General features: G+C 39.1%; 1 long non-coding RNA gene across 1 annotated transcript in view; it reads right to left on the minus strand.

Annotated features, from left to right (window-relative positions):
• The window catches only part of LOC146979515 (uncharacterized), a 100,589-nt gene extending 81,356 nt beyond the window's left edge, over positions 1 to 19,233 (minus strand). Inside the window, exon 1 of the long non-coding RNA XR_015036883.1 lies at positions 18,905 to 19,233. This is a non-coding gene — a long non-coding RNA (uncharacterized LOC146979515). The remainder of the gene's footprint in view (positions 1 to 18,904) is intronic.
• Between the last annotated feature and the right edge of the window lie 7,023 nt (positions 19,234 to 26,256).

Genomic DNA, 26,256 nt, shown 5'->3' on the forward strand with positions numbered 1-26,256 from the left:
CACACCCAACGAAGCAGTTATCTCTACGGGACCTTTAACAACAGCAATAGTAAACAAAAACCACAGCACAGTCTGCATACACAAACTTCAGCCAACCCTACACGACTCGATGTCATCAGATCGTGTTCAAAGGGACTGCAGCAACGGTGGTTTTTACAAAGAAGATGGAAAGTTCAGCATGAAGGGAGCTGGGGAGCTACAGACCCTGGAGGGTATTGCTGCATGATGTCATCCTTGGTCATACATGATCCTTAGAAACTCCTGGCCAGCAGGAGGGCAGAGGACGGATAGTACCCAGCATTAAGCAGTGGCTCTGGCACTTAGGAAGAAAAAGTCCTGATGCAAGAATTAATGGGTTATAGCAAGGATATTTAAAATTAACTTGAATCCTATGATTAACGCCTTCTTTGTGACAACCAACTAAATTAATGAAAAGCTATTTTCTTCAAACTCAGAGCTTGTCATCTATTAAAGATCTGTAAGATGAGCAAAGGGTCACACTTGAGACTGAAATACAATATTGAAGAAGTGTGTTTTCAGACAGCAAGTCCTGGCTCATAAGGCTAGTTGCTCTATTCACACCACTAGTAAAAAAAAAAATTAAAATTATAAAGGCAATAAAAAGGCCCCAAAAAAAAGAAAGAAATGTCTGGTTTGTATGTTGTGAATTGGTCTTATCATGTGTATTCATGATCTGACATTATACTCTGTTAATGACATGTAAACATCCCTGTTACTGTGCCTAAAATGGGAGCTGAGTGAAATTTACTTAGATTGTTTCACATGTTTAGAAAATGTAAAGCTGAGTAGTTCAGACAAGTTCAATAAATTCAAGATACTGAGTTGAACTGACTGTTTGGTCTACACAGATAGATTTGCTTTGCCTTTCTCTGTTTAAAGAGTTGGTTCTTCATTTGATATGAAAAACTTGCTGCTGCAGCTGTTGAAGCAGTTTTGTATCAAAGCCAGTTTAAAGACAAAAGACAAGGCTGCCTCCATTTTCTCTGTTAAATTAGTTTGAGTGCTTAGGATGGGGACTCAACTCAATATTAACCTTCATCGCAGTAAGCATTGCTTTTAAAAACAACTGTGGCTTAAGCATGTAGCAGAAAAAAAAACAGAGTCTCCATCATGAATGGGTTCTTCAAACTATAAAAACAGAAGAGGAGTTTCTTAAGGTGTAACTATCAAACACATCAGCACTGCTAATTCTGTTTATTTACAAACTTACTTATGAACAGATGTCAGCAGTTCATTCTTCATCTTAAAATCTACCTCAAGTTAGAGCAACTCCTGTAGGTTTTAATGTGGTTGGAAAATAAAAACCACATTAAGTTAACAAGTAGGATTCCTCTATCATGTTTCAAATAGTTTCACAGTTGGAAAGCATAGCTTTTGTTGTGAATTAAATGAAATGTTGATACAGCAACACAGCAGTGAAACATTAGTGTCTATTCTTAGGGACCGTTTTGTTTCTTGACATTTCTTTAACAAAAACAGCTCAATTTATTTCACTACTCTTTCCTCTGGATTTGTACACATGAATACTTAATGAAAGGTTTACTCATTGGTGGTAATTTCTCCATTCAATATTTATGTATTTGCAGATATGTACTACAATGACAACAACGTGAGCAGCAGGTCCTCTAAGACCAAATTACAGAACTCTCACCCTCACCCGTGATTTCAGATCTGACACCTCTAGCAGCAGGACAACATTCATCAGCTTTCTATTTTTTGCTGTGTTTTTGCTCTAATTTGGTATCAAGAATTAAGGAATTGTATTGGTATTACTTCTGACTAGCCAAGTTCTTGGTATCATGACATCCCTATGAATATTATTTTACATAAAAATTCCTTTAGTTGATTAGTTGTACCTCCTATTGAAGCAACAAGACCCCAGACTTCATTCTAACATCAAACTCTGCACCAAATATTGGAACAGGGCATACAACATTGAACTGCACACACATGAACAGGTATAAAAAGCATCAAATGTGCATTGAGGCATGTATAGGCACATGGAGATTGCAGCCAGTAATGTGAATGCAGTAAATGCAATGGAATAATATACCATGAAATAATAATGCTGAGCACTGTAATGGAAATGTTTGCGGGTCATAGTACATAGGTTTGAGGGTAGGAATGTGTAAAACCCTAACAAATAATGAATCAAGTAGAATACAAAGGAACATCAGAACTAGTATTCTTCCTTCCCTGTTTTTAAAGTATAAGTCTTGTTCTTTCAACTTTTGGCTTATTTTCATAGTTTTCACCATCAAGACTGTTTTCATTTCACTGTAGAGCAGCACTTAGCTGCAGGGAGTGCTGCTCTCCAATACACACCTACAGGGTCAACGCAAACTCCCAACAGATAAATCCAAAAAGCTATTAAAACAAACCCTTTCAACACCATAAGATTCAAGGCTGATTTAACTGCAGTGAAAGTGCAGCAGTGGCATCACAGTGAATGAAACTGCTAGAGCGTTTCCAACACATCCGTACAGAGATTGTACAAATAATTTGTACTTCCCACACCTTCCTTAACCCCAGGTTTCTGTATTTGTTTTTGACGAATACGATCCGTGATACACTGAGGATTCATATCCTTAGGTATTAAATCCTCTATTTATATACTTCCACTAACTCACAGATGTGTTGGAACATTCATATGCCATATTCCTGTCATCTTTGACATTGACGTGATCACATGCATCTACTAAGCTATTTTGAGTTAGTGTACAATACACGTGTTGTCATTAATGTGCTGTACTCTTCTGTTTAAGCCATTACTGTAGATGACTGCTTTTTGACGAAAGCATTATTGTCACATGTCTATGACAGAGAGGGTAGAGTGAAGTTCATATTATCTGAGTGTAATATGCAGCTGTTAGTACTGTGTTTATGTGACCTGTTGCCAGTATGGTAAAGTTTGACTGCTTTCATTTCTTACGAGCAGAGAAAACACTCAAGAGGCATCTTTGCGGCTATCAGGCTATTGCTATTGCTATTGCCATTGCTATTGCAAAATTGAACAGTAATCACAGCTTGGATAATGACGAGGATGCCATAACCTTTAATCACACGCCTGCAGAGCTATGTGGCTTAATTTTGGCCAAATGACATAAATGGGCTCAGACTAATATGGGCACTCTTCTCAATGTATTGTTTTTGTTTCAATTGTAGAATGGTCTCAACAGCTAACATTTTACAGATCTATTTAAAAACACCACAGAAATATACACTCTGAACAATGTATTAATATTGTTGCTTCGTGCATTTCAGTGAACATATACTTTAATTCATTTTATTCAATAGTGAACAAAATGAAAATGTGAATGTACCTTTTGTATCAATTGTATAATGAATTATCATCCACAGATCAATTGTGGAGAAATGAGGTCGGCAATATATATAAAGACCAATGCAACACACAAAAAGCTGTCACAAAGGAATCTTAGAAATGAGTCACTGGACTTGTCTACATAAAACTGTACGTTTCTATCCATGGAGACAGCATAGAAATTGGCACAGTTTTGAGACAAACCACATATTGTCAGCCTATCCCTATGTATAGTATATATTGTCTACACATAAAGGTTCAGCAGAAAAGTGTACCGCCTTACTTGACAAACTTAGACAACTTAGCTGAAAAAAAACAATGTATTACTACAGTATGTAAATTGCAAATTACAGTTCACTTGCAAATATGTACAGCTAACAAGAGAGAACATGCTGGATGATTTTTCCTCTGCTGCTTTACTGAGTCACGTACCATGAAGCTGCATAAGTTTAAAAACTAATGCAACTACTTGGGGAGAGGGGTCGTCACAAAATCTTAGCTCTTGTGTCTGACTCCACCGCTTCTCTTAACATTTTCCTCCAAGGACTAAATCTTTTTGGCTTGGTCTAATTTATTACTGCTCTAACTCTGTCCCAATACATCACCGAAATGAGGGTTTTATTTTTTATTTTCCCTGCATTTGAAAAAGGGAGCTGTGATGCGGCGTGGCAGAGCCCTTTATGAAACCAGCAGAGGTGACATGTTCTTCCTGGAGCAGAGAGCCAGATTTCTCAAGTTGGCTGTAAGCATTCGCCACATTATAACTCTATAATGTATGCTAAGCTGTGTCTTTATGAAGAAAGTATTAATGGGTGGGGTCGGTGTAACTGCCTTAAACAAGGGATTAGCCTGTCGCTGATGAGTCGGGTCTCTGTGATGGGATTATTTACATTGCTCTGGTGGCAGGGCGCAGGTGTCATTAGAAATACAAATCCCCTAATAAATTTCTGAAATGGGGGGAGTTTCTCAAGTAAGGGTTGGATTGCAGAGAGCGCTGCCTGGAACAATGATTGTGTCATACACAGTCTCACAGAATTTGAAGCGTTAATCTGGCTATATTATGAAGTTGAAAGTTAAAAAAGTTTTGCTTCACGTTGTCACCAGAATGTTTCTTGATCGGCTGAAAGAGTGAATTAACAATGTTCCAATCAGAGGAAATAATAGCCCATGCTTCAGATGCCGTGAGTAGCTGAGGCACCTGAGTTACAAACACTTGCTGAGTAAATACAGTAATCCGATCAAAGGACCCCGAGTCCTCTTCCTGTTCTCATAATTCCCTGCTTTTAGCCAGGCGCTGGCTTAGCATCACCTCCCTTGGTAAACGCATATATTAACATTCCTTTAATCCTTAACAGAGGGGTGATGATAACACATGGACACTTTACGGAGAGCACTCATCCTTTTCTCCAGATTAAGCATCATCGCCTTAACTAATTGTTTCCTGTCCACCTAGTAATTAGATATAATTGAGCAACCTTTATGAGATAAGCATATTTATTGGTTGCATTATCAGCCCATATTACGACACTTAATTTGTCAGTTATACCTCTCCCAGCTGAAGACAGTGATTGTTTCATTACTATGTTCTCTCCTGAAATAGAAATCATTTCTTTTTTTTGTTATGCACATTATAAACACTGAACTCTGAGGTCTGAGTTTCCTTCTTCACCTCAAGTCAAACTGGCTACTAGAAATACATAAGGCCACAGCTGATTAATTGATAACAAATGTGTTTTGGTTTTTGTAATTGACTCATCAAATAATCATTATATTTGTTGTATATTGTATATTCCCTGCTGAATTTTTGGGGTATATTTGTAAATATGTTTGACCAGATTTAATGTGAGCTACTTACAGCCACCACAGGATTGCACAGAAAAGGCTTATAGACAAGTTGGTGACTTTACCTCATGTATAAAATGTACTCTCACATTGACATTAAGTGCTCTTAGTTTGCTCTTAAGGAAATCTCGGCTTAATAAAATGAGAGTAAATAAAATGGTTATGACATGCAGAAAATCATCGAGGATGGTAAAAGTTTTTTTTTTTTTTTTTTAGAAATTCAAGAATTCTGTGAAAACAAAAAAAAAAAAATCCAGCAGCAGCTTAGGCCTCTTGTTGTCTCTCTGCTGCATTTCTTCACTGCATGCTCTCAGTTCAAATAGGGTCCATAACTCAGAGAGACACAGTGGGAAAATAAATACACTTTGCAGGGTGAATGGTACCTCATGTACTGTAGAAAATAGAAGGTGGGATATCAGGGTGTTTGGCAGGTAATTTAGCACTTTGTATACAGTGTCAAACTTCACTGTGAGAATAGCTCAGATGGTGTGTTGAGAGGGTTTTCCCCTTGCAGTTCATGTTTTATTAACTTAATCTCAGCAGCTTTGGGACATTTGCACCAGTTGATTCAAATCAAGCCGTCACTGATCACAGCAACTAAATTTACCCATTAGTGTTGTGGTGCTCAGACTCCTGAAAATCCTGCAGACTCAGCTCAAAGATCATTCAGAATTTCAGATTCATGCTCATGAGTACAAATGTAATTTCTCTTTCATTCTACATATCATTCAATTTATCCACAAAAACTCAAATTAATCAAACGTCCACTGATGGGGAATGAATGGGGAGTTTAATTAAGCTCTGCTGTGATAAGTGGGACAACCTGCTAATTAATCAAAACTGACAGACGCTCGTATATAGTCCTTGGAAACAGCCCTAATACAGGTTTACATGTGTTGCTGAATTCTCAATTAGAGTATTGTTTCCAGGTTGACTGTAATTAAATGTAACTTGTAAACATTCTTCAAAACTACACGCAGTAATTAAAATTAAAACAGAAATCCTTGAAAAGTTAATTTTGTAAAACCTGCAGAGACATTTTTATGGATTGTATAATTGCAGAGATAATGGTAATATAATACATTTCATATCTTAAGTAATTATCACAGATTAGCTGCAGACTAATCAGCATTAAATTTCACTGCTTTAAAATTAAAATGGAAGTGGAATCATTTAGGACCAAGAAATCGAAAGTGTAATGTCGACACGTATCACTCAGACACAAAAGGAACAGATCAGACAGAAATGGTGACACTCTCTCTCACACACACACACACACACACACACACACACACAGAGACACACACACACACACACACACACAAATAAAGCTCATGAAGATCATTTTCACATCTCTGTAGTCATCAATTTGTCTATTACAATAAGAGCTGCAGAAGGAAATTGTTTTGTGCAGTCAGACTATGAAAGAGATGGCTCTCTGTTATTTATGTGAACGAAATCAGACTTGCAAAAGATAATCACCAGACCTGGAAAATCAGCCGTGCAGCAATGTGGTCAGACACAGAAAGTGTCTATTCTGAAGCCACAATAAACAAGTTACAACTTCAACAGCAACCAAAAATGCCTTTTGTGGCAGTTTGTCATCATGTTTTTCTAATCAGGCATAGTAATTCTCCAGTGTTGTTTGGTCATTACCCAAAGCTTTTGTTTTCTTTGTCTCCAAGCCCCACTTGTTATGTATAGTACAATATCATTGCATGAATGCATAGTGTTGTCTTGACAAAATGCAGTCTTCTAAAATAACATTTTTATTTTTACTTTGATTTTTTTGACAAACAAGCAAACAAGTAGTTAATGTGTTTTCTCTCCTGAGAAGAAATTAAGAGCGAAAGTTTCATCCTGTTCCATCGTGGAGCATTTATCATGCACAGTTATTTTTGTAGTTGTATTTTTCAGTTCAGTACAATAATGAAATGTAATAAAATGTTGATTCAATATGACGGCGGCACAGTGATATAATTAAAGAAACACAGGGGAAACTACATTTGCTTGAGATAAATAAACAAGAGTGTATAAAGAGTTTTTATTTGACACACACAAATCCAGCCTCTAAAATAACTAACAGAACCGCAAGCAGAGACATTATAGGGAAGCCTGTAAGAATTTCTACATAGGTCCCTGGGTGACAAGGAACGTGGGAGGGATGGGTCAAAATAGAGCACAAATGGTCCTGTTAATGTGCAGCCAATTACAGTGAAATTTTACTTCTCAAGGTCACAGTGAAAATATCACTCAAAAATAACCGACGTCTGACATTGCTTGCAGGATCCCAGTGGTGGAATTAAAACAACAGCAACAATAACGCAGAATTGGTTTGAGCAGTGGAAAACGGCTCATCACCATCTTCCCAATTAGATTTTTCAGTAATTAAGACCTCTTCAATCGAACGGGACACAATTACAGTATAGCCGGACTACATCCTATGGCGGAAAAAGCCCTTACATCCCTTTACTTACTCTCAGTAAATGAGCAATACAATGGAGTTAGAACAATCCTACGAAGACCTGCATTCAAATTCATACTCCAGACAAAGTACAAATACATTACCAGCAAAATATTCACTATTATGCAGGGAAATGCTTGAATATAAGCATTTCTGGGTTGTGTCTCCCCTATTGAAACTGTTCAAAAGGGACACGTCTCAAATCTTTAATTCAATAATGTCAACAGCAGACAGGTGTTCGACCTCAGTTTGACTGAGGTGGTGTTACAATACATGTTGTGCCCATCACTACTGTATTTTACATCTCTCATGAAAACTGGGAATTAAATAAACTCTGCTCCACTTCTTAGTTGCCTGAATATATTTAGTATACATTCTATAGAGATGCCTTTTTTAAAACAACAGCCTGTACTGTACGGTTAGAAATCTGCACAGTGTAGCTCTACGAACTATCAATAGACTCACCCAGTCAAATGTCTGGTGCATAGCACAGTATTACAGTGAAAAGCCAAAATATTATTTCGTACCCTACATTACACACTGTGGCGTACTTACAGCAAAGCTCCAGGAAGGAATATTTTTCATATATTATTCATATATCTACCATGAAACTGCCATTAGATAAAGAATTCATACATTTGATGGATAGATGGACAGACAGAGAGACAAGAGAGACAGAGAGACAGACAAACAGACAGAGAGACAGACGTGTGTTCAGTGGACCTGTGAGTCTGAATTACTCAGTGTGTGGTTGTACAAGATGACCATTTTCTGAGAGGGAAGACAGACACACTCAAAGTCTCATGAATTTGTCTACCCCCCCTCCTCTGCTCTTCACTCTTCCTTGATATTGTATCTGTGCAGGCAGTTGCCATAGAAACATAACTTTATTATCCAACTACCCCTCACTACCTTGCGGGAAATGGTATCTTAGTCTACATACACTATAATTATGTTTGCATGAATACTAAGCTGGCTCTTAAATAACTACAAGGTGTCAGACAGCAATATCACAACTTCCCAAAAAAAACTACAAATAAAAAAACTGTGGCGTGTGTTTAGTATATGGAAAGACACTTGAAACTTTGTCTCCTATTCCCTTAGGAGATTAGCATTTTTATTTTACACTCTTGTGCTTGTCTTATTTTTGTTATTTGATTGAGCTCCTTTTTCCACCACACAGAGGAGGCTGGGTGGTGGTGAAGTGTTTCATCTGCTTGTTTTCTGAACACTGTAACCATGTCGCACCTGTATCAAGGGGCAGGTGTGTATAAACAATGATACAACGGAAATACACAAGTAAAAAAAAATGTCTAACTTACCAAATTGGCAGATATTAAAGCATCCACAGAGGCTGTAAACTATATTGTCCCCTAAGGAGAGCAACAACATTAACAGCACTGTTCTTTATTCTTTAACAAAACAGAAATGTGCAGAGACATGGAGGAGAGAAGTGATGGAACTAATTTGACCGAACAGCAGAATAAAACAAACTTTATAATAATGCTCATTGGCAGGCAGTGAAAGGAAACAACACTAAGACTAAAGGAGGGGAGCCAAAGGAGCATGGACGTCCCAAGAGGGCAGCAGAAGGCAAGACTTGTGGAAATTCTATTTCTGCCATTTTCTGTCTTAGGCTGTTTAAACATCTACTTACCACCATGATGTGAATGCAATGACAACATTTCATTCCCACAGACGACCACAGAAGAATCCTTCTCTCAGAGTAAACCATCGCGCAGTGTTATGCAAGACGATACGAGGATGAGCTACGTGCCACGTTCATGGCAGGTGTGCGCTGAAGTCCAAATACTTTCATTGGAAATTGATGGCCCAGCGAGAGACAGGCTAGCTTTTGATCAAAGCGCGGCAACTGACAACTCAACATATGCTGGATGAATTATTAAAAATACAAGTGACCCCTTGTGAAGAAATAAATTGCTGCTCCTCCTGCATCCGCATATGCAATATGTCAGCTCTGGAGGCGAAGTGGAGGTTATTTTTTATTAGCTTAAATCAGAATGGCAGCCTGTCACTCCAAACGGATGTGCCATGGAAGGCTGCAGCTTGGCCCTACATCTGTGAAGACATGCTGCTGTTCACTCACTGAAGAAGGGACGCTTCAGCAGAGATAGTTAGTGTTGGGTATAATTATCTTTTATACTGGAGATAGAACTCACAAAAGCAAGAGTATTCGCTCAGAGAGTCCATTATACAGTTAACTGATAGATTTGCTTCTGAATCAAATGAGAAAATAAGACTGATGAATAAAATAATTGGTATTATACATTTGTGCTTAGGTCTTCACTTGTTTTAATTAAAACACAAAATTATCCCATTTAAGCAGACGTGAACTAATAACGCAAATCCACACTTGATTTGATAAACCTCTTTAACACTCATTACCACTCAAGACTCTGCACTTATCACTCTAGCGTGTACTGACATGAACTTGTTGTCAGATGTGCAGTGGCAACTGTGTCATGCATGAGTCACACCTAGCGACACGCATTAGCATTTTCTTCACTGTTAAAAAATGACACACAGGCTGGTTAGTCATTCAGTTTCAATAACCAATAATAATCTGTCATCATATCTGTGTATCCATCACATGTTAAACCGTACCTCAGTTCAGCACCACTTTAAGAGACAGCTTCAAGACATTTGTAGAGAACATGCAGCCAGAAAAGAAAATCAATAATCCTAAAATGTGGGCAGTAATAAGTGCAGTTGGGCTGTCAGATCAATGACAGGTTGTAGCCATGACCTATGTTTGATGTACTGATCAGTCTGGATGCGAGACAAATGACGACGGCAAACAAAATACACACGTACGTTTTTTGACGTACAGTCAGTTTTTATCAAATCAATCTAGAGTTTTTGAATCCACTTGGGAAGTACAGGCAAATATATCTTTCACAGTATTTATTTTCTACTCCATCACTTGTGCTTCACTATCACATATATATATATATATATATTTAGGGAAGGCTAACTTTCAAGAAGTTTCAGATTAGTGCTGAATCATAAATATTGTATGGCTTCGTCATAAAAAATGTATTATTAATAAAATCTTGCTTTTATGAAATCAAGTTAAGATTGAATTAAAATTGTTCATCTTTTTAACATACAGTACTGTACCATCCACCCTGCTCGTAGATTTTTTTTTTTAATTCTACGAGCAATCCGGCTGTTATTTAGTTTAGCTGTGATTGGTTTGGAGCAACCTGAACTGACCTACAGTGTAAATTGTTATATATTAAATCTGTGTACCTTAAAAACACAGAGTGCAGTCAAGTGAGGTATGCTTACAAGAAACTGGGATATTAGCTGAACACCAAAGGACCAAGCCAATGTCTTGGCAAGACTATTCCTAAAGCCCAACATGTGCTTCTTTTAGGGTGGGTGGACGAGTTTCGAATGAGGAGAACACAAACTCCACACCCACTGAACAAGCTCAAGATCCTCCGGCTTTGAGGTGACAGTGAGCCACTGTGCCACCCAAACCCTGTCTGTTTATTTATACCCTCGTCCTGTGAGTGTGACTTCATGTCGAGTGACACTCTGTGGTGAAGTTCAAGCAGGAGGGAGACTGCTTTGGAAAGGAGCCAGATAGACACACCAGCAGCAGAGAGGAGACGGACAGAGAGAGAGAGAGAGAGTTGGCAATTTCACAGTGATCACTTAAATGTTCAGACAATCAGAGCTTTAATTCTGCAGATGACGGGGTGTCTATGTGCTGCTGATTGCCATTCGCACCTAGAGTATCCTTCTACGGTTACATTCGCAGCGAGAAGGTCCGCGTGAGTAGTCGGCAACACCTTGACAGCGGCTGTTGTAGGGAGGTTGAGTGTTGCTGTTGACTTTCTCCACTTGTATTGCACTTCCTCAACCTCCGTGAAAACACAGATACACAAGCTTCCAGTTAAAAGTCCACTTCAGCCATACACTCAGGTGTGACACAATTCAAGCTGCAGATAGCAAACGCAGTAATAGAGCTTCAAGTGTTTCCTGTTCTTTATAGGATTGGTTTTATCCGAGTGTCATGCCGTTTGAGTACAGTATGATGACTAATGTTGATGAGGACTGAAAATGGAAACAGCAGCTTTTCCTTTGCTATTTCTTGTAAATAAATGTCTGAAACCATGATGTCTTGCATTAATGCTATGTGACAACACTAGTAGCAGACCTCCAGCACAGGCACAGAAGTGTACTAGACTATAATTTATGCTAAGTGAAAAAAATTACCATATGTCTGCCATAAGAGCAATGGTGAATCCTGAGCTTCCTCGCAGAGGGAATGGATCGGCCTTCTGTTGTTAATCAGCTGTTGTTTTAGAGGTTGTGTCAGATGGCATAGATTCTGGCTTCCTGCTGGATAAAATATGTGTGTGTGCATATAAAGATGGCTTCATAATCCAAACCAAGTGAACCTAGCAAAGTAGATCAAAGGAAGCAGCTGATTTAGGGGAGAGAGGATCACCCACTCGCTGTCTCCCTTGCTGCTTTTGATAGGGGCGGAACTGCTAAAAGACGCCTGACAATACTTCAGAGAGAGCTGCCAGGAGCACACCTGTCTCGCCGGAGTCAGGCAGACTCCTCACGCGCAGACAGTAGGCTTACCAAGATATGGGTATAAGTGGGTGCAATTTGTAGCCTTGACTGCCATTAGTGTAGAATGCATCTGAAGCCTCCATCACAAATGATCTGGCTGGACACATCAAATCAGCTTCAGAGGTTGTGAAACCAGTGAGAGGATTGTTCACTTCTGCGGCTTCTCTTGGAGGGGGCCTCCGTGGGAGGGAAGGCACTTCAACAAATAGACGTGCCATAAATTGTGAGGAGAAAAGGTCTGACAGATGAACAGATGGGTTCAGTATATTACTCTCTCTGCCCGTCCACCTTCGCCTGATGAAGAGAGGTGAGGAGCGAGAGAAGAGGTGGAGGGAAATGATCTGTGTCAGTGCATTAGACCAAATTGCTCCTTCACCTGAACATACAAATGAGGCCCAATGGCGTGAGCAATGTCAGAGCAATTAGAAATCGTGTGTTTAGAGGTTAGATCTCTTCCTGCCTCTGATCTCCCCCGAGTGCATAACCCCGGTAGCAGAGACAAAGACACAAGGCAATCTTTAGAGTAATTGATATTAGCAACCTTATTAAACTAAATGGCTGAAAACAAACAAATAACTTCACACAGCCCAGAATGCAAATAATTTCAGAGACAGAAGTGCATTTTAATTCAGTTTGATGGAGGGCAAATTGTAAATAGCAGCCGTTTGCAATTCACTTCTGTTACCACCTCACTTTCCTGCTTGTGCTCTTTTCCATTTTCAACAGGACTAAATAGAACTTCAATGTTAAAGCATCTAAGTAATGCTATTGTGCATGCAGTTTATTTCCTCTAGATCACAGAGTAATTCCTTTCATGCACTGGTTCTAGGTCAGGCAACTGTCCTCGGACATTCCTTCAAAGCAAATTTCTTCTAGACTGTGTATACACTCGCAAAGAATAATAACTGACCAAGCAATCAAACATCTATAAACATGAAACGCATCCTGTGACGTCAAATTCCGCCATATTAGATTTTGTGTTTGTTTTTTGCTACATTTGTATAACCCTGACAACAGCCAAGTTATTCACAGAATTAATGTTTGTTAGACTGGCATCTGGTGACATTTGTCATTTTAAATGCCAAAAGCAACAATCAGCTAAAAACGCTGCTACCTTTACACAAACAGAGCTCTTTTTTAACAACTCAGAGTGGGGAGATAAAGGATTTTAATTATAGAGTCATTAGCATTGGAGCTTAGTGAATATGTCCATTTTGCCAGTGATCACAAAAAAAACTGTCCTCAAGAAGAGCAGCACTGCAGCAGTAGATGTGAGGAGACAAGACACGGAAAAGTGCAGTCAATGAATGTCACATAGTGACATTTGATTGGGTGCATTTCAGCAACACCAAGCCATTAAAATACACAGGGATCAGTCCTGATGCCAATTTTTTGGGAACACTGTGGGTCATTTTAGCCTGTTACATGCAGACTTCCACCTAATGAATACAGTTAAGTCCTTTACTTTTTCCTTGCTACAAAAAAAAAATTCACAACCTTTTTCAGACCCTGCCAACTTCACAGCCACATAATGACGTACAGTCACATCTGGGAGCTGCCACACACAAAGACGGGGTTTTGATATCAGCCACCAAGTCATTTCACTTGAGCACATAGTAGTTAATTGCCTTGCTCAAGGGCACCTCAACATTTGCTAGTGAGAAAGAGAGAGGAATACTTGTTCATTCTCCCCTTCAAGGTGTTGAGGGGGGTGTCAGGGGTTTAAACCAATAACCTTCCAATCATGGAGCCATTTCTATATGCTTTAGGCTACTGCTGGCACCAGAAATCTCAGTGCAATTATCAGGTCATGAAGATGTGTCTCACAGAATTTTGAAGAGGAGTGAAATATGCTTAATTTCTCTATTTTGTCACATCATTCAAGGAGGCTATCAGGCAGTGAATTTAATCTGCTTGTCACAGAGAGGAGTTCTGCTGATAGCTTTTGACAAGGGCAATGTCTTATCTCTGGCTGACGAAAAGGGTCATCATCTGTCGTAATGGATTGTAACAAACAGGAGGTGGTAAAAAAGGACAGTTTTATTTGGCAACAGGTTGAAAATGTTCTACCTGTTTGAAGTGACTAAATTGCCTCTGGGGGATATTAAGGTCAACCATAAACAGTGGGGAAACAGCATTTCCCTGTGGTTTCAATTCTATGATAGAAATGGTTGTTTAAATGTTGGATTTGTGCATAAACCTTGAGTAAACTCGCCTTCATATTCATGTTATCTTTATACAGTTTTAACAAATGTGTTTCTTTAAAAACCCAATTTGATGAAGAGCCATGTAGTTCAAGGTAAATTGTCCAATTTTGTAGAAAAAAAATGTGTAAAGAAAAGCGTAACATGAAGAAAAGTCATGGTCTCAGTCGTTTCAGAGAATGGGAACATGCAGTGTGTCCTCAACAAAAACTCCATCTATTCTGTGATGAAAATGTGCCTCTGAGTGATGTAGGCGGTTAAGTGAAAATAAAATAGTAAGAGTACGTGTCAAGTGTAAACAAAGGAGAGTAAATATATGAAGGTGTCCAGGACAACATTGTCTGTCATAGCTCAGCAGTTGGTTATGACTGATTTATAGTTGCGTGATAAGGAGGAATCGAGAGCGGCAGTGCAGAATCCCACATACTGCATGCTTTGTGTTTTTCCACTCTATCAGCAGCCATGTCAGTTCTCGTCGGCACTTATCAGACCACCTTGACAGTGACAGAGGCTTGTTTGTAGAATTTAACTTTGAATAAAGAGGAGGAGAAGATTTTCATGGCATCTTATAATTTCTACAGCAAACTGTCATTCCCACTACTAATAAGGTCAATAGCTATGATAACACTCAATATTGAGTAACAACACAGTGACAAATCTTTAGGCTGGATACCACTGATACAATAGTGCGGCTGGAAAATAGCTGTAACAGCCAAAGCCCTGTACTCAGTATTGAATATTTAATTTGAATAATCTTCGCTTCTTGTACAATTATACCATAAGATCCCTTCGAACAGTGGGTACACATGTGATCTTCCTTTCGAGTCCTTGCGAGCCCTGAATTATTTCTCTCTCATTACCATCCCAGATTGATATAATCACATGCTCTTCTTAATATTCAGTTTACTGCCGTATATATCTGTATGTCATTGGGTAATGTAATAAGAGTCCTTGGGAATCACTTAGCTGAGATGATAACTCAATTTTGTAACTTAATATTGTCTCTGTGCTCATGCACAACAGGGTCTCATAAAAAGCCCTAGTTTTTCCAACATTAAAAGCGCGCACACTCCACGAGCACATGCATAATGAGAACATTATTGAATTTGTTGGTTTAATGGCTGAACTAGGCAATGACATGTAGTATTTTCAAATTCACATGTGGCAAGCAAAATGGTAATTGCTAAATTATATCCTGTATTTCCATCATTTAACACAAGATTTCTAGCACCAAAGATCATTCACTGGCATTTATTTGTTGCTTTGTTGCTCTAAAATATATTAATTGTTCTAATTGCGGTGTATGTCAGTCAGCACTAATGAATAATGGTTTGTGCTTGTGAAATGAAACTCTGAGACTGTTTATTTCTTTGGGTGACATTTACCTAAATGCCACATATCTCCGCTGCCTCTTCTATGAGACATGTGGTATGTAAATGTAATTTCTATCAAATATCACTAAACAGGACGCATTTTCAATTGTGAGGCGTTTGACTTGCCACTGTGAAATCGACCATAAGCTGGCATTGTGAACAACATTTATTACTGAATGCAAAAGTACAACAGTGGTTTCCTACGTTTTTGTGCTTGTGACTACTTCGTTATCTACATCGTCTTTGAATCAATCAACACAATTTACATGTCTGTGATTTGTTGTTAGCTGAGTCACTGACACTTTTGCGTTACCGTATTTGCAAGTACTAAATGTAGTATGAATGCCACTTCGAACACAACAGATGTGTGGAGACAAGTTAATTATACATTTAACTATAACTTCTATACATTTCTGAACTAATGGCAACTGTTTAATTTATCTGTTTTTATAGGAGGAGTTATAGTTGCTGACATACCAGTACATTCATAATGTATCTTTTAACTTCATTGTGTTAGTGTTTGAGCTTATAAATGCTAAAAGGGTGGACTGAAGTAATGTTTTATTGTTTCATAAAAATAAATCATAGTCTAGTTTTTCTCTACTGTATCTCCTGTCTTGTAACCCTCAGGTTGAGAACAAGTGAACCACATCTCTTTTACTTATATCAAATAAATTGAAATGATCAAGAAAAGACATTAAAGCGATATAAACTAAGGGACGGTGCAGACAGCTGTGTTCCACATTGTTTCAAGGACTGGTCACCTTACATAAAACACTTTTTCAATATTTCTGATTTATTACCGATTTATTTTTAAGAAACTAGTCACATTTGAGGCAATCACACGGACAGCCCCAAAGGCTCAGCTGATGTGCTGTGCTTTACCACCCGATGGCCTAATAAATTTTTATTTTGCTACAACCCCTAGCCAGCCGAATAATGCGTGGTTAAATGAAGTAATCATTTTTACTGGAGACATCACTCACAGGAAGATAGCAGGTAGGTATATCACTTCCCACCATATGGTCATGGCTGTCAAGCGTGGGCCAATCAGAAAGCTAAAATTTGCCACAGTGTTCCATGTTGTGATTAAATAGTTCCAAGGACGGCTCCGGCACACAGGAAGGCTCTTTGACCAGACTGATACTCATCTCCGGCTACAGATTGGAAGTGGTGGTGGCACAGCTATGTGGCTCTCTCTGTCTGGATTTGTTATGTTATTCTTTCCCATTTTCCCCCACAGGCTCACTTTGCAATAGACTGTTATTTTGGTCTCATGAATATAGAAAATTTCAACTTGACTCTCAACTCTGTTCAAATCATAAAAAGTACAGAAAGGAGAGAGGTATGAATATATTTCCAGCATGGTAAATCACAGAGAAGTGGGTTGCGAATAATGGAGTCCCAGAAAATATAGGCAATTATACAAGCAATATATACAGGTCTTTGATGCAATAAAATAGATTAAGTCAGATAATGTTGTCTTATATTTCTTACATGCTTTATGTATAAAACGGTGGGTTCGTTGGTGTCACATGCTCTCAACACTGGATGTTGTGATAACATGCAACACCGCACAAAGAATGAACTGTATCTCATATTCTGTATATGCAAATAAAACATTGGCAAAACCTCACATCTCTGAAAAAACAAGAATCATTTCTTGTTTTTCCTCTGCTGTATCAGAGGAAGGGAAATAGCCCCTCCAGTGACAACACATTTCACAGCGCAAATTTGAATACATTGCTATTGAAAGAATAGAGATTAGTTTTAAAGGCAGTGACATTGAAAAAGCTCTTTTGAAAGAGAAATTCTTTTTCTCGATATTTACCCTCACAACCTTAGACGCTGATGGCTTGAATAAAGAAAGCAGCTTGGTGGCTTCCTGTCATTTCTGCCTTTTCATTTAATTCTTTCAATTTTGGGTATTTATGCTATTTCATGGATGGCTCCATGCATGGCATAGCCTATATAGAGAGAGATTTATACATATACTTCAAGCACAATATCTCAGCCCTTTTTACGCATGCAGAGCAGTTTATTGGAGTAGGTTTACAGTAGGCAGCGGCTAACTGTTCTTTTAAATGGGCAGTTGAATTAGTTTCAGCTCATTGTTTAGCTGTATGGGCCAGTTTCACTTGCACCACGCTCATCGTGTTGTTTTCATCTGCCACAGCAGGCAGCTTTTCAGAAGCTCAAAAAAACACACTGCACAAATACCTGCTGAGCACCAGCCAGCAGCAAGAAAAAGTTAGTGACTAGCTGTTGAACTTAGTGGAGCGTTTTGAAGCTTAAGAGCCATATTTCCCTCAGGAGTTGGTAGAGACCAAAAACATATTGAAAAGAGGATCAATATTGGCCTTGAATATGACAGGTGGCTTGAAACGCAACTCTGAGGGAATGATAATGTTGTCACCATAAAATTATATAATGATTACAACTTGTTTCTGCTGCCCCCAAGTGTCCCCAACAAAACCCTTACTAACTGGATGATATAGACACAAACCAGTGTTAACAGCACAAAGGAACACTGCGTAGCCTAGGTTACTCACTCTTTTCTAAAGATCATTCTTGCATACAAAATGATCCACAGCACTACAAAGCCTCCACTCTGATACAGGTATACAGACTTCATGTTTTCATCAGAGATTACCCGTGCATCCAATGCATGATTTACACTGTTAGCCTATCTATGTTGCTCAGCATGCACATGGCAGTCTCCAAGGCCTCATCATACAACACACAGCTTCAAAAACAAACAAGGATGAAGAAATCCTCACATGCAACTATCAGACCTGGCAAACACTCTCGTCCACAAATCACAGACCAGTGAGGCAAAATTGAAACTCATTGAAAGCCATGGCAGTTTCTCTGAGTCTCTGCGTGCTACATAGCATGACAACTCAATAGGCCAGACATACAATGCACAATACACAACATATCCTCCATAACATCAACACAATATGACTTAAACACACACAGGCAGCCGCAGAGAGACAGTTAATCACGAGGAAAGAACCCAGCTAGCAAAGACACAAAGCCAGTCAGCAGGTGTTTGACTCACCGTGTTTGATGTTGAGGCTCTTTCTCTTTTCTTTCACGGAGGTGAAGTGGTCAATATCCGAGCTGTAGTCCACTATATCCCCACTGCATTTGGTGTTTGTTGACAGAGCTCAGCTCCTGTCTCCCTCCGTGCGCAGGCCAACACCCAGCACTGAAGTTGTCCATGACAGAAACACAGTGCTTCATGTTATTACTGTAACAACGCGGAAAAACAAGCCAGGGCTCCCGGTTGTTTCACTTAACTACGAGAGATGAGGGATAAGATAAGTTAGTTGATGATGCTACTAACTTTTTTAGTGTTTGCTGAGAGTACAGAGAATACCTGTGGACTCACAGGCAGCTACAGGTAAAGACGCCATGACGACAGCAGGCCTGCAGCCTGACGGAGGTAGGCTACGCAGCTCATCAGGCAACACGTTGCACCTGGCAAGGATCAGGTCATGTGACAAGCGTCTGTGCATAAGTAGAAGAAAAAAATAGCTTCAAAACATTCAGGATGTTGACGATGATTATTATTATTATTAATGTATTATTATTATTATTATTATTATTAAATGTATCTACCTTGTCTAGCTGTAAACAGATAGGCCTATCACACAATTTATGTGTCATAGAGGTCCAGCGGCCCTCTGTTTATTTCCCGGGCCTGGGGCCAGACGCCCCCCCCCCAACTCTGCATCAGCATTGACAACGGTTGGAAAAATGTATGCTGTTCATGGTGTGTCTCTCTCTCTCTCTCTCTCTCTCTCTCCCTCTCTCTCTCTCTCTCTCTCTCACTCTCTCTCTCTCTCTCTCTCTCTCTCTCACTTACTTTCCTTCTACTCACCCATCCCCTCTTTCTGCTCTCAAACCCAACTGGTTGAGGAAGACGGCCGCCCACACTGAGCCTGGTTCTACTGGAGGTTTCTTCCTGTTAAAAGAAAGTGTGGGATCTGTCGGATTTCTCTCTGTAATAAAGTGTGGTCCTGACCTTAACCTGTATTGTAGTAACTAAAGCTGTGCAGTGAAGTAAAAAGTACAATATTTGCCACTGAAATATAGTGATGGAGAAGTAGAAATTGAAACAAAATACCTCAAAATACTAGTTAAGTACAGCACTTGAGTAAATGGACATGGTTTATTTATTTAAATGGACTGTTTCCACCTACCTTGGACTTGTGCGCCAACTATTCAGAACCACCACTAAGTTTTATTTATTTGTCTGAGATTTGTCGTTTACCACATTGGGTTTGCCTTGTTTTGAGTGTTAAATAATGATTGGTTGCTTTATGCAAATGTTTTCCTATTTGCAAGGTGCACCATGCCCATTATTTTAAATGGATGCACTTGTATTTCTGTGTCATTTAAGTGGCATCAGCACTGCACAGTTGTGACACTGATGAATGCTGGACTGCCACCAACATTTTGTCTTCTGCAAATAAAGAGCCTTCTTGTCACAGAGTGCAACCGCTCTCCTGTCATCGGTCTTCTTTTACCACCCACAGTTAATAAACTTGTTCATGTATGCTTTCATGTTCTAACATTTCTCAAGTCCACATCGAAATGTCAGAGTCATGAGGCACACCTACAGTACACTTGTCACTAGAGGAGGGTGCAGCAGGCACAATATTACTACTCAGAATGTCTCTCTGCCTGAATACAACATTTACAGTTTGAAGTGGAGGTTTTCCTAAGACGTTTTTGGAAAATGTGAGTAATAAAATTTGTGTGTGAAAGACTTCTACAAGTGCCTTGAGAAACATCAGAAGTTTTCGACACATCAGCTTGGATTAGTTATCTTAATGACCCAGTCGCCTGAGACAATTCAGTGTTTGGATTCTGATTTTATGCTCAAGCTTTAACAGCAAAGGAAATCTGGACAGCACACTGTTTATATGAAGCACCTCAGAGGTGATGCGTCTTGAAAGGCAGTCCAGGTACTTAGTTTGAAATTACAAAAATGTAAATCATGTCCATGTTTCTCAGCAGCTGGTATTTTTATGTCACGATTTAAATGATGTGGGGTCAGTCACAAGAACGATTTAATGTGATGGTGCGCATAGTAAATGATAATCGTTGAGTTAGTGGCAGCTTTACAGTATAAGAGCATATGAAATGTGACAGAATAAAAAACACTGGCTGGTGTTATCATTCTGTGAAATCCAGATATGAGATAAGTGATTTACTCAACACTGAACCCACAATGTGTGCTTGTGTTCCCCCCAAAATTAATCTTCAGGATTTTGCAGATAAATGGGGAAACCGCCTCTGACACTAAGTAAAATGATTTAAGCTTTCATTGGGGTAGTCAGTGTGAATTTAACCTCTGAAAGGCCTTGCTTAATGTTTTAGACCAGATAAGTAGCATTAGCCAAAGACAGCTTAAGAGTTCAGACCCATGCATGTTATTGGAAATCAGTTTCAAGATGATAGGGGCTGAGAGGGAATATAGGGATACTGTATATCTTATCTGTGAACCTCGGGTGTTTAATGGGCTGCCTATAGGATTATCGCTAGCCTCAGCAGATGTTCATTTTCAAAACATATGTCAAGGCTTAAGCCTGGTGTAAACACTACCAGTGGACAGAGTTTATCAGTTTTGGAACAGGCTCCATATTTACAGCCCCTAAGCAGTTGAGCTGAATATGTTGGTTGCACAGACCTCTCCAACATCTACCCCATCACCTTGGCAAGACTGGGCATGAGCTGGTGAGGTCATGCTTCAGTTACACTCTGTCTGTATTTAAAGAAACACGTTTGGTTCAAACCGCTGATTTCAAGCCAATGTAGCATGATTCGAGAATGTGAAAAATCTAGATCATTAGGATTTTGAAAGCAAAAATCCAGTGTGTGTGTGTGTGTGTGTGTGTGTGTGTGCATACCTGCTGGGTGTGAGCTACTAACTGTAGAAAGACTCCCATCTGGTTGCACTTCAGTGAAAGGCTAAACATGCCACACACAACTGCTCACTGAATTTCAGAGATTGCTAAAACTCTGCTAAACATTTTTCCCCACAACGGCCACCGACCTCGGTCTGATTAAAAAAATGTGTCATATCTGCTCCATGAAACCCCTTTTATGATTCCACAAATGCCACCCCACCCTTTCTTCTTTTTTCTTTCTTTCTTTTTTTTTTTTTTTTTTACAAAGCACTGACATGCTGTTAAGGGGAACCTCTCACAATCCTTCAAATAAATGGTCTTGTCCCCGTGTCCTAGTACTCATGTTGCTTCCAGCGTAACAAACAATGTTCTAAGAGTCCAACCACATACAGTAATGATTGGCTGCAATCACCTGATATACAGTACTGTCGGAGTTACACAGCCTTCAAAAAAACATCCATGATGATGAATACAGGCAAAATATGATGTTATGTTCTTATGGTTAAAGCTCATAAAACTTGGGTCTAATGAGGCCTATGAGGAGAAGGAAGAGACCTCGGGGTGTGTGTCTGTGCTTTTTTGCACAGACTTGTATCTTGCCAGTGGCACGACGCTCACTGACTTTACATACAACATAGTTTTGCTGACAACAAACTCAGGTCATGTCAAATCTAATATGAATCTTAAAGCACTATTTTCAAGTTATTATTTTAACCTGTTGCAGTTCTTCATTTCATTTTCATTTTTCATTTTCAACAACATCAATGTCCTATGTTTCCTGACCATGACAAATACATTAAGACCAGTTCAAGGATGTTTGTCTGATTACTGCACATATTTGTCATAACTACTTATCAGTTTTCTACATTACTGTAATACAATGACCATGGCCTTTTGCACATACATATGTGCATTCATTTTGGCCATGAAAAGGTCATCGCTTCTATTCACAGCACTCGTCACAAATACATACTGTAGATTGTCCTGCAAAGCTTTACTATGGCTGCTCATGCTCTCACTGCGAGATACTGTAGGTGCACTGTTTGACAAACTGAGCTGAAACTGTCTCCTGATGAGCACATCTTGTGCTGTGTGGAACTTGCTTCCTCAGACAAGTGTCTTCGAGCTTTATTTTTGCATCATTCTAGATGTTCTTTTCTACTTGTGAATCATGTGTGTGTGTGTGTGTGTGTGTGTGTGTGACACCATCACTGAGGTACTGAAGCTCAAAGTCAAATTGGGAGCTGGCTGTCTTCGTCAACAAGCCAGTAGTATCTTGGAAGTTCTAAATTAAAAGGGGCACACGGCATGCTCAAATTCAAGGCAGAAAATATCTACTGTTTTGGTTTACATTGAATATCTTATACAAAGGTCCATCACTATCCATATTCTATATTTTTCCTTTTGTCAGCAAGTGCCATGATAAATGTTCCAAACCAAAAATAATTTGATCGAACTAACAAGTATTGTCTGCATAGCCAATGCCTGATACAGCTTATTCCTTTGTCCCCTGAAACCACCACTGTTGTCAATAAACTATTAAGAACACATCAATGAGCCACAGTGCTGCACTGGGTGATGTTTTCCTTCATTACTATAAGCACGGGCACTGTAGATTATTTTTGAGACAACCCCAAATGCAGTGCTCTGCTGCTTTAAACACTGTAGAAAAGAGACCCCAACAAATGCACTATTCTCTTATATTCTTTCAGACAACTGAGCTTTTTCTTTTTAATTCAAACTATAGTGAGTCATTTTTAAGGATTTATGTCTTCAGTAAGAACGATTGGGTCTGAACAACACAGACAGACAGTATTGACACATGGACTAAAGTGTTCTTGGTTTTAGTCTTTTCATGGGATTTGTTGACAAAAACAAAAATATAGAATATCACCAACCTTGTCGCTTTAGAGTATATTCAATTTAAAATACTCTTTTGTTCAGACATATTCAGTTTTGTTTTCTCTAATGGACTCTTTGCTATGTTTTGTGGCATTTATTGCATTTGAATTCAGAAAAAACTTTCGAGTTACAGTATGTCACAAAATTGACAGCTTGACTGTCAGACTGACAAATAGCATGGACAGAAAAAGAGAGTGATTCAAATGCCCACTGGGACGGATGACTCAGGTCAGTTTCAATTCAGAGACTCTGAGTGGTAGGAAACCAAGTTGTCAAGGCCCATGTAAAGCGATCCCTGCAGGCACTGAGAAGATTAAAAACTCAATAATGCCGGTGTGATCATGGAAGAGATCTTTTGTCCAATAGCATTGATAGAATCAAAGCATTGCTCCAACATACAGTAATGCAGTTAGGATATCTTTCAGTCACTTGACTTCTCGATGGTGTTATAACGGAGCTTGATCGAGCAGTTTTTTCCTGTTTCAATCTGTCACCAAAGCATATGGCTCCATCATTTTCTCACACATGATAAAATTATTTCTTAGCACTTTTAAAGACTCTCCTTCTCGTGGGTCTTTCGTCTGTGAGGCCCCTGGGGCTGCAGGTTTTCATTCCAGCTGAATGCTACCTCACCTGACTCGCTAATTAGCAACTGCTTGTCTCTGCGGTGTTGAGTTTGAAAGAAAACCTGCATACGAGTGGCAAGGGCTGTAACTGACTGATCTTATTCATGTCTCCCTCCCTGCTCAATTCTGTTTTTGATGACTGCTTCAGGATAAGCTGATATTGTCTTTGAGTAAACATGACTGAAGGACAGAAATTAAAAATGTAATAATTGAAAAGGGGGGTCACTTGAGTGGGATGAAGCCAACTTTAAATATTAATTTTGAGAATTCAACACCAGGCTATAGAGAATTGAAAGTGGAAAGTAAAGTTAGGAGCTGGCTCAGTGATTCACTCATGCCATATGCCAGAAAAATGACAGCATCAAATAGTCCTATCTCTTTTCTGCATTAAGTAAATTTGGCTTTGGCTTTATGCTCTGGATCTTCCTCTCATCAGTAAAAAAGAAACATCTTGTACCTGAACTCATTTGCCGTGGGCTAAAGCACAATTACCAAGTCCTCTGTCCTTGTAACTTTTGAAATGTGAATGTTTATGGTTATTAACTTGAATTTGGTTAAAAGTTCAAATGACTCCCTCTCCTCCTGCTCTACTAATGTGTCTTCACAGTCATTACCACCGTTAAAGTTATAGGTGCAGTAAAAGGATGACTATCCCTCTCTGTCTAATTGGTCCAGCTATATTAAATGAAATATTTAAATTGACAGAACCACAATCTAAGAATATAATTCATATTAAACTATTAAACCATGGCTAAAGGGATTGCTGAAATCTGAGATATGTTTGGTGGTACCCATAAGATATTATTTTAACTCATCCGCAAGACACAGAGGTCACATCGCCTAGTAACCTGCATCACCTACTTTGCTTGGAGACAGGATTTAAAAACAATCTTGAGGAGAGAGTTTACAGTTCTGCAATAATCTCCTCTATAGGTGCTTGATATAGGACAATAATACAACACCTGTTGCTTATATAACTGCTGCCACACAGTTGGACCTGCTCTGACATGGGTGATGCAGTCGTGACTCCATGTTACATCTGTCATGGGAGTCGCGAGAGGTGGGAGCTTTGTGGTCTGAGATCATTTCAATAATGGGTGAAATTCATCGTGAGAACTTTCCAATGTCTCTTATTGTGCACTCGCTAGGTCAAAGAGTCTGAGGTAACGCACACCTGTACTATTAAGTGTCTTTCACCTTGGGCTGCCTCTCAGCTAAAACACCCATGGAGAATGTGAAGAGAATCTTAGAACCAACCTGATTTGCAATAGATAAAAGTCTACCTTGGTTTAAAAAGCTGTTGAATTTCTTTTTCTTTTTTCTTTGATAGAAACTTGGCCAGCCAGTGGAACAAAGTGCATAAAAATTTGAGAAACAATTTCATTTAGCTATTTATACTCTTGGATCTAGGCTACATAAATCAAAAGACTCGGTAGCTATAACCTCCTGCTCTCCAAACATGTCTACACTTTGTGTGTTCATGTACGTATATTACAGTAATGGGATGAATAGTGTCATGTCTCACAAAGAATACTGTAAAAAGGACTGGAACGTTTCTCATCAGCTACGATAACTTGGCAAAGCGAGGAGGTGGACAGGAACAAAAGTAGCTCCTTGGCTAAAGCACATCCAGACCGCAGAATGAAACTCGGCTTTATCATGGATTACAATTATGAAAGCATCATATTACAGACGCTTAGCAGATTCAGAGGTCTAATCATTTCCACTGTCCTTGTCCTTCACAACTGAATAATGAGCATTAGCCTCTTTTCATTTCACAAATAAATCTACCATGGGTACATCCAAGTCATTAGAATGCAAGGGGGAGACAGAAGAAGGCCAGAAAAATATTTTTAGCTTTTACTTTAGGTCTCTGCTCACGGCTCACAAGTTGCAGTGGAAAAACCAGGATCTTTGCCATGTTCAGAGATATATATATATATATACATATATACATATATATA

Source organism: Trachurus japonicus, chromosome 10 (assembly GCF_045865225.1).
Source record: "Trachurus japonicus isolate A0001 chromosome 10, Traja_1.0".
Classification (NCBI taxonomy): Eukaryota; Metazoa; Chordata; class Actinopteri; order Carangiformes; family Carangidae; genus Trachurus; species Trachurus japonicus.